General features: G+C 41.7%; 1 pseudogene; it reads left to right on the forward strand.

Moving 5' to 3' along the window:
* Positions 1–2,425: 2,425 nt before the first annotated feature.
* Positions 2,426–2,837, forward strand: LOC110302550 (microtubule-associated protein 1 light chain 3 beta pseudogene; annotated as a pseudogene).
* The last annotated feature ends 6,550 nt before the right edge of the window (positions 2,838–9,387 follow it).

The raw sequence follows: 9,387 nt of genomic DNA on the forward strand, positions 1-9,387 counted from the left end.
TGACATGAAGTTTTTTTTTTTTTTTTTTTTTTTTTTGTTTTTTTTTTTGTTTTCTGAGACAGGGTTTCTCTGTGTAGCCCTGGCTGTCCTGGAACTCACTCTGTAGACCAGGCTGGCCTCAAACTCAGAAATTCACCTGCCTCTGCCTCCCAAGTGCTGGGATTAAAGGTGTGTGTCACCACGTCCGGCGACATGAAGTTCTTGATGCATAGTGGCTATGAAAATCTTAGGCCCAGCAAGGTAATATATGCCTTTTATCCCAGGAGACTAAGGCAAGGAGATCTCTGAGTTCAAGGTCAGCCTGGAACAAAACAAGTCCCAGATCCAGGCATGGTGGTACACACCTTTAATCTGGGTCACACCTTCTGCTGGAGACCTACATAAGGACACTGAAAGAAGGAAGATTTGCTCTTCTTTCCAGATTTCATTTACTTGCCAGCACATCCGTTAGAATCTACTTCTACAGAAGACCAGCCGAAACAACTAGCTTTGTGAGACTGAGTAACTACTAGATTCTTGGACTTATAATTCATAGCTGACTGTTTTTGGGGAGTTGGACTACTATTGACTGTAAGTCATCATAATAAATTCCTTCAATATAGACAAACATCCCATGCATTCTGTGAGTCTAGAAATCCCTAAGACAGGACCCTGTTTAACTTGAACCTGTGCTGACCTTGTGTATGCTGTTCTAGTTCCTGTGAATTCAAATGTGCAGCAATCATGCTGTGGCTGGAAAACATTGTTTTCTTGGGGTCATCCATTTCCCCGTCTCTTATAATCTTTCCATCTCCTCTTCTGCAAGAGTGTGTAGTATCCTTCCCTATACCTTTTGATTGCTTTTAGTTTAAAGTATGTTTTGTTGAATCCTAAAATAGCTATGTCTGCTTAGCCTTGAGTCCATTTGCTTGGAATTTCATTTTCAATCTTTAGATCCTAAGATAATATCTACTGATGATGATAGGGTGTGCATCTTGAATGCAGCAGAAAGATGGACTCTGTTTTGAATTGAATTTTCTGGTCTGTGACTTTTTTTTTTCTTTCTTGAGACAGGGTTTCTCTGTATTGCCTTGGCTGTCCTGAAATTCACTCTGTAGACCAGGCTGGCCTGGAACTCAGAAATCCGTCTGCCTCTGCCTCCCAAGTGCTGGGATTAAAGGCGTGTGCCACCACGCCCGGCTGGTCTGTGACTTTTTATTGGGGAATTGAGACAATTAATATTGAGAGTTATCAATGAGTATTGTTTATTGATTCTTGTTATTTTGTTATTGTGTGGAGATATTCCCCTTTCTTTAGTTTACTGGTCTGGGATTATTTGTTTGTTTTATTTGATATGGTGTAGTGCCAGGAAAATGTTAGCCATCCCCTCAAAAGGCCGTTCTAATGCAATTACAGTAAGGCCTTTTTATTTGAGCTAGCTTGGGCCCCTCAGTGCACCAGGACACTACTGTCTTGCATGATGGTTTTGGTGATGAGGAGTCCCAAATGTCTATTGGCATAAGACGTTATAGTAAGCGGCAAGTAAGATTGTTGTTCCCAATCTATTTGGGAAGTTGCAATGGCTTTTAACATAATTGCCTGGTGTTGGGAGTCATATTATAAATTTAATTTCTATTTCCCTCTGCATTACTGGTCATTAGGCAGGGGGTGGGCTTATAGGGTGGGGATATAGATCTATTGTGGTTATAACCTGGGGATGTTGTTGTTGTTCAGGGTGTAACCTATATACACAGGTCTTGTTGGGGGTGAGCCTAGAGACTGGAGCTAGGTTCGGGTTTTGTTGGGGGGTAACTTGGAAACCAATGCGAGGTGCATGTTAGTTTTCCTTAGTTCAAACTTAGGTCAGGTTGTCTAAAATGGAGTCTGAATTTAAAAGATTTGGCCTCCCAATGTTTAGCTCTTCAAACTGAAGTTTTCCTTTTAGGTTTTTGTTTTTGTTGCTGTTTTGTTTTGTTTTGTTTTTATTAGAGCTGGATTTGTAGATAAATCCTGCTTAGATTTTGTTTTATCTTAAAATGTTTATCTTCCTCATTTATTGCAGTTGATATTCTTGATAGGTATAGGAAGTAGTTTGTGCTGATACCTGTGGTCTCTTAGAGTTTATAAAGCATCCACCCAGGACATCTGACTTTCAGAGTCTCCTTTCAGAAGTCAGGTGTTATTCTCTAATAAGTCTGCCTTTGTATGTTACTTTTTTCCCATTGCAGCTTTTAATATATATTACTTGATCTGGTATCAATAGTGTTTTTATTATGTGTTGTGGGAAATTTCTTGTCCTGTTTATTTAGTGTTTGGGATGTTTCTTGTATCTTTATAATCATCTCCTTAAGGATCTAGAAACTGGACTCGGCTACGGGCTGAGACACACACAAGGGAAGTGATCGTCGCCGGAGCCAGATCGTCTGACTCGGGACCCCCGCGAGGTATGCCGTCCCAGAAGACCTTCAAGCAGCGCAGGAGCTTTGAACAAAGAGTGGAAGATGTCCGGCTCATCCGGGAGCAGCACCCCACCAAGATCCCAGTGATTATAGAGCGATACAAGGGGGAGAAGCAGCTGCCGGTCCTGGACAAGACGAAGTTCCTGGTACCTAATCACGTGAACATGAGCGAGCTCATCAAGATAATTAGACAGCGCTTGCAGCTCAATGCTAACCAAGCCTTCTTCCTACTGGTGAATGGGCACAACATGGTGAGTGTGTCCACGCCCATCTCCGAAGTGTACGAGAGTGAGAGAGATGAAGACGGCTTCCTGTACATGATTTATGCCTCGCAGGAGACATTCGGGACAGCTATGGCTGTGTAAGACTACAACAACGCCTAATGGTTGTTAAGCCCTTACCAAGGCAAAAAGGGATGTTACCAGCAGACGCTGGACGGCTCACTACCCACAGATGAGAATGTAGGCACCCACATAGGGTATTAGGAACTGTTCATCAGCCAGAAACTGAGCTCCGTGCAAGTGCACTCAGCTTGGAAACTCGTCTAAATTAGGCTATTTTGTGTTCAAACTTTAGGAGTTTAAAAATAAAATACTTTTTGTATCCTAAGTTGCCAATAAAAAGATCAAGTTATTTTGACATTTTTCTCCCTAGTAGGGACTTAAAACAGAAGAGCAGTGTCAGGAGCAGTCTCTTCGTGGGACCTGCTGCCTTCTCTAAAAGGGCTTCCACTCAGGAGAGAAGTCCCTTTAAAGGCCTAGGTTGCCTAGCAGAGGCCCCCAGAGGGCTCTGGCTTTGCCCTAAACAGGTCTGGTGTTATAGGATATAGCTCTAAGCCGGGTCCTGGTCCTGACCCCAGTCACACCCTTTCACTTAGCAGTGCAGGGACATGTGCTCGCTGCTGTCTAGATGTTACCACACACACCTCTGCTGAGGCCAGGTCTCTGCTTGTCCAGGGGTTGTTGATCCAGCTTAAGAGACTGCAGAGCTAAGCGTTTCTCTCCTGGTTTGAATTTTGTCTGGTCCATGCCTGCTTCAGGGAGAGCAAGCAGGTGTGCAGTGCTGGCTTTAGGATGTGGTTGTCAAGTGATAGACTGGAAGTCCAATGCTCTGGACTTGGCTCACAGCTCTTTGTTGGTGTGTAACTGTCTTTGTAAGGGCGGTTCTGACAGCTGTTGAGATTTCCCCATTTCATGTCAGTACATATATGTCAGCTGTGAGGACAACAGCAACAGGAGACATGCTCTTGATAGACATGCCACTTCAGCTAAAGCTAGCCTCTGCTTCCTGCATGTGGCCTGCTGTGTGACACCAGGCCATCCCTGGTCACTCACTCACTCGTGGTCTGAGGATCTCAGAGCTGCCTGCTGTCATGGACTGAAGCCAGCATAGCCACTTCCCAACTAGCTCCCCACAGGCACCCACCTTCCCTGCATGCAGCTGTCTTTGCTAACCCTCAATGTTATTTTACACTGTAAATTCTCACTGCTCTGTCTTGTGTAGGTTGTGTGCGTCATTATGTCCCTGGTTTTTATAACTATGGTTCGATCAGTAAGGATTCCTGTAATACTGCTTTAAAGATACTGCTCGGAGGGTGGCCTCCATTATAGGTCACCTGTTCACTCTGATGTGCTAAGTCAATAAAGGCACAAGTGAATCTTTAAAAAAAAAAAAGGATCTAGATACTGTCTTCTATGATTTTGGTTGAAAGTATTTTCTGTGCTTTCAACCTTGCTTTTTCCCCCTATTATTATTTCTTTTCATTAATTTATTTATTCACACCATTTCCCCATATCAGCCCCCTAGTCCCTCCTCATACATACAACTCTTCCCTATTCCTCCTTCCCTTATCCTCTGAGAAGTGAGCACCCCCCTCACTTATACTACCTCACCTTAGGCCAAACAAGGAGGCCAAGCCAGGGGAACTGGATCTACAGGCAGGCAACAGGTTCAAGGACATCCCCTGTTCCAGTTGTTAGGGGATCTGTATGAAGACCGAGTTGCACATCTGGTACATGTGTTCCACTATTATTATCTATTTTGTCTTTTCATAGCATTCCATATTTCCCCATAATTTTTGCTATAGACTTTTATTATTTTTAACATTTTCTTTGACTAGGGTATCCATTTTTTCTACCTGTTCTTTAACACCTGAGATACTATTTTCCATGTCTTCTACTCTGATGTTGAGTTTCCTCTAAGGTTTCTGCTAAGGTTTTTTTGTTGACTCCCTAATTCTTTCATTATCACTTTTATTTCAAATTGGGTTTTTTTTTAGTGCTTCAATTTCTTCATTAAATTCTATTTTTCACATCATGAATAGTTTCCATTCAACTCTTTGTGCTTTCATAATAACTTTTAGATGTGACCTCTTTTTTAAAGGAGATAAGCCCATTTTCTAAGCTGTGGATAGACACAGTGGTAATTATATAAGTCATGTCTTATATCTGGGAGATTTTATGTACACTCGAGTGTGTGTGTGTGTGTGTGTGTGTGCTGTAAATCCAAAGATGAAAGAAGAAAGATCATTCACCCAAATCATGGCCAAATTAATTTTAAAAAGCAATTAATTAAAGCAAGCTTTTTAATTCATGTGCTCGGGCTGCCTCCCCCTAAGGTAGGGTTTGAGAAGTCAGTAGCAGATGTGAAGGAAACAAGGCTTTTATACCTCAGGAGCAGGGGAGTTTCTAAATGGGGAAATATAGGTGAATTCACAAGAGCAGAACATAACAGGTGGTCAAAAAAAAGTAATCATGAAAGGTAGTCTTAACAAGGTAGTCATAAGTAGTCTTATAACCCTTTGAAACAAAGGTAGGATTGTAAGATGGCTATAAGTAACTTTTGAAAGGAAGGCATGATTGCTATTGCTGAGACAGACAGCATGGAACCATTTATAGTTAAAGTTACAGATTGGGAATCATCCAATATGGAGGCAGGCTAGTTCTCTCTCTCTCTCTCTCTCTCTCTCTCTCTCTCTCTCTCTCTCTCTCTCTCTCTGTATAAAATTTTAATCTCGGTTATATCTTTCTGCTGGATGTTTAAAGTCTTGTAGGTAACCAAAATTATTCTTTGTTTTTGTCCTGTTAGGATCAATTGTAGACCGAGTCCTTAGGGGATCTGTATTGACTGGTTTTTTGTGTCAACTTGACACTAAAGTTATCAGAAAGAAAGGACCCAAGGTCGAGCAAATGAGATCCAGCTGTAAGGTATTTTCTCAATTAGTGATTAACAGGGGAGGGCTCAGTCCATCCCAGGGCTGATTTTCTTTGATTCTATAAGAATCCAGGCTAAGCAAGCCATGGGAAACAAGCCAGCAAGCAGCAACCTTTCATCACCTCTGCATCAGTTCCTGCCTCTAGCTTCTAGCCCTGCTTGAGTTCCTGTCCTGATTTGCTCCACTGATGGATTATAATATGAAAGTGTAAGCCAAATACACCCTTTTCTCCCCAACTTGTTTTTTGGCCATGGTGCTTTGTCACAGCAACAGAAACCCTAAGACAAAGTCATTTGGTCTTTGGAGGCATCTCTGACTCCTCAAGCTTTTCTTTACCATCTGTCTATCTATGAGAGAATAAGTTAAAGGCCTTGTTTAGCCAGGCTCTATCTGTCCATAGAAGTACTGAGAGAATTTTTCCTCTGAGTTTCCCTCCTTTTCATAGATAGGGTAGTGATTAGAATTAACTGAGTGGGCTCTCCATGTTCTTGAACAAGAGAACAGGTGACTTCCTACAGTTCCGGAATCCTTATAGGGTTGGTTCACAGTCCCCTGGGGCCTCACTGATCTTAGAGGGCAAGGGGAAAATAGTCTCTTTTAATCTCTATAAGCATGTTAGAATAACCTACAAGTATGGTTATTAAATACCTGAGACCAGTTATATCAGCCTGTAGGGAGATTTGCTTTAATTCTTTCCCTAATTCTTTCCCTAATTGTTGATTGGCTAACATAGAGGACAAAAGCCAATCACTGAGCAAAGATACGGAGAAGAGATTTTCAGAGCAGGACAGGAAGAGAAAGATGGAGCATTAGTAGTCAGACCAGGCACAGGCTGAGGAGATGTTGCAGACATGTAGGTTTCCGGAGGCACCGATAGATTATGGTCTCTGCAACCTGCGGAGGCCACGGAAGTTGGGGCAGGATATTCTTCACCCAGCAGTTGTACCATCTGGCTGTTTTTTGTTTGTTTGTTTGGTGTTTTGTTTTGTTTTTGTTTTTTGCTGTTTCGAGACAGGGTTCCTGGCTGTCCTGGAACTCAATTTGTAGACCAGGCTGGCCTCAAACTCAGAAATCCGCCTGCCTTTGCCTCCCAAGTGCGCTACCACCGCTCGGCCTGGCTGGTTTTATAGTGTTAAAACTGTCTGGTGTCTTCAATTTGTGGTATTAAGTTGGGCTGGAAGAGGAAACGGGCAGCTGGAGGAAGGGCACGAAGGAACAGGCAGTTTTCTCGAGAAAAACTTAAGCTAGTTATTTGTTGGAGCTGAGCCAGCCTGGGACAGACACTGACAGAGCTGGCTCTGGGGTAGTTGGCTGGTGAGAGAGTGATTTCAGAGTTCTGGCTTGGCAAAGCTAGTCGAGATAGAGACCGCCCGGTAGAGCTCGGGCTGGCTAAGATGAAGCACACACCGGGCAGACACTGGCAGAGTTGGCTGCCAGTGATACAAAACAAAATAAAAGTAGGCAGGAAAAGGTGTTTGAGAAAATGATGAACTATCATAGGGTAATGCAGGAAAGGTTCCCAGCTAAGGTGTAATTTCAGCTGAATATCTTATAGAACCAGAAGAGGATGCCATAGAGGTATTTGCCGCAAACATAGCCGATGTTCAAGTGAAGGAAGGGCAGAATTTGCAGCAAGCCTGGCACTGCCCCTTATGAAATCAAAACACTGTGACTGTAGCAGTTACATGCATCCCATTGGCGGCTGTCCAGGAAGTGCTCCCCTCTGACCTGAGTAAAATAGGATGTAGGGTCATTTGTAGTTCAGTCAGTGTGCTACTGCAGAACTCAGGCTTCTTAGGACACTTCAAAGCCTCAGAGTAGTCAAGCTGGCTGCTCTGGGTGCTAATCCTTTAATCAAGGCAGCTGTGGCAGCACTGAGGCTTAAAGGACTGTTAGGGAGGCAAATTATCCCCACCCCCAACATCTTCTCTTTCCTAACAAAAACATTACAGTAAAGGAGGTGTTTACAATAAAGTCTTTTCACTATCATAAACAGTGATTTTGTACTTAGTACTATTTAACTAAGAATACAGTACTCCTATTCCAGTGCCCTTAGTAAGAGCTGATTCCCTTCTAACCTTTCTCAGTTGAAGGTTTAGTGTATGCATTGTCATTAGTGTAAATGAAGCAGGAGCAGAGAGAAGGCAAAGTCCAGACTGAAGAAAGGTACTCCAGTGGGAAGGACCAGAAAAGAGAAATATGGACCCGGATTGTCCTAATATTACATCACTTGTTTTATGTAAATTCTTGCTGTTCGGAGTTCTGTCTGTTATAGATACATTTTTAAAATCCATTCTCTTGCTGTTGAGTATTTTTGTTTAAATTCTAGTTCACGGCTATTATGATTCTAGTTTCCATGGCCAAAGCATAATGAGAACAGTGTTGGCAGTGATGGCTGGCTGTGTGTAAGGAAATATGGTATAGCTCTGAGACAGGATTCCATTATGTAGCTCAGGGAGAAATGGAACATGCAGTTTCCCTGCCACTTATCCTTCCGATGATGCCGTAACCAACCTTGCCTGGTATAAGTTACTTATATTGTTTATATAGCTTTAATGAACATTACTCAAATGTTAGGGTAGATGGGCTAACTAAATTCCCACCAGCCTCCTTTGAATAATCTCAGCATTTATGATTGCTATCATTTTCATTTTAGCTAAATCATGTCTGTATAATAGGATTTTACTGTGACTTTTTAAAAAACATTTGTCATAATTTAAAGAGTTTAACATTGTTTATTGATCACCTTTCTCTTCTTTTGTGGAGGGACTAAACAATTTGCCACCCATTTTCCAAATCATTTCTCATGATTTTTGTTGATATACTTTATTTGATATGTTGGGTCCAGGAAATTGTCATGTATACATATACCAATCTCACTTAAGCAAGCAGTTTGGTGAACACACACCGTAATACTGAATGTCTGGGATCTCAAAATGAACTGTAGTCTTAGTCTGCCCTCAGGGTAGGCCTTTTTATGGGGGAAAAAAAAAACAGCTTCAAAAGTTGAAAGTGCAAGAAGGGAAGCAGTTGGCTCTCAAAACAAATTATTATCAGCTAACCTTTAAGCTGATTGGTCCCGAGTAAGGTAAGGGAGATGGTGGAGGGGTGTTGAACAGAGCAATTTCAGAGCATATTGATAACAGAGCGTGAGTATTATAATCATAACTTTTTGGCTTATTAGCATTTTTCAGTGTCAGCCACAAAAACCACAGCCTGGTGGTCAGCTCTGAATCTAGATATTTTAGACACAATAGTTTATATTGACCTTTGATTTGATGATAAAGCTTTGTGGAATTAAGATTAGCAAAACTCATAAAGAACATTCAGAGCATACAGAACAAAACAGAGTATGTGGTCAGGATGTCCTTGAGCCAAGTCACTTTTCTATGTCAATGACTGGCAGGCATGTTACAGCAACAATATGAAATAGCTGGCAGGCATGGAACAAAATGGTTACAGCTGCTCTGGTGGGGAGGGTTGGGAGGGGTAGTTCGGACCATAACATTTGTTTTTATCTAGTTTGATAAATATTAGCACTATTATACTTAATGTGTTATAAGTTATAATTTTGCCTATGTCTTTTTAATTTTTTGTGCCCAAGGCTTTTATGTTCTCCTCATTGATTGAAAAGTTTCTATTCTTCTGTTTTTAAATTAAAGCTATTGATTATTTAGAACCAAAATTCTAACGAAGAAATTAGTAAGAGATTGATCTGGACATAAGTTTGGAAAG

This window comes from Mus caroli, unplaced genomic scaffold (assembly GCF_978045245.1).
Source record: "Mus caroli unplaced genomic scaffold, Mus_caroli_1 scaffold_11, whole genome shotgun sequence".
In the NCBI taxonomy this organism is placed as follows: Eukaryota; Metazoa; Chordata; class Mammalia; order Rodentia; family Muridae; genus Mus; species Mus caroli.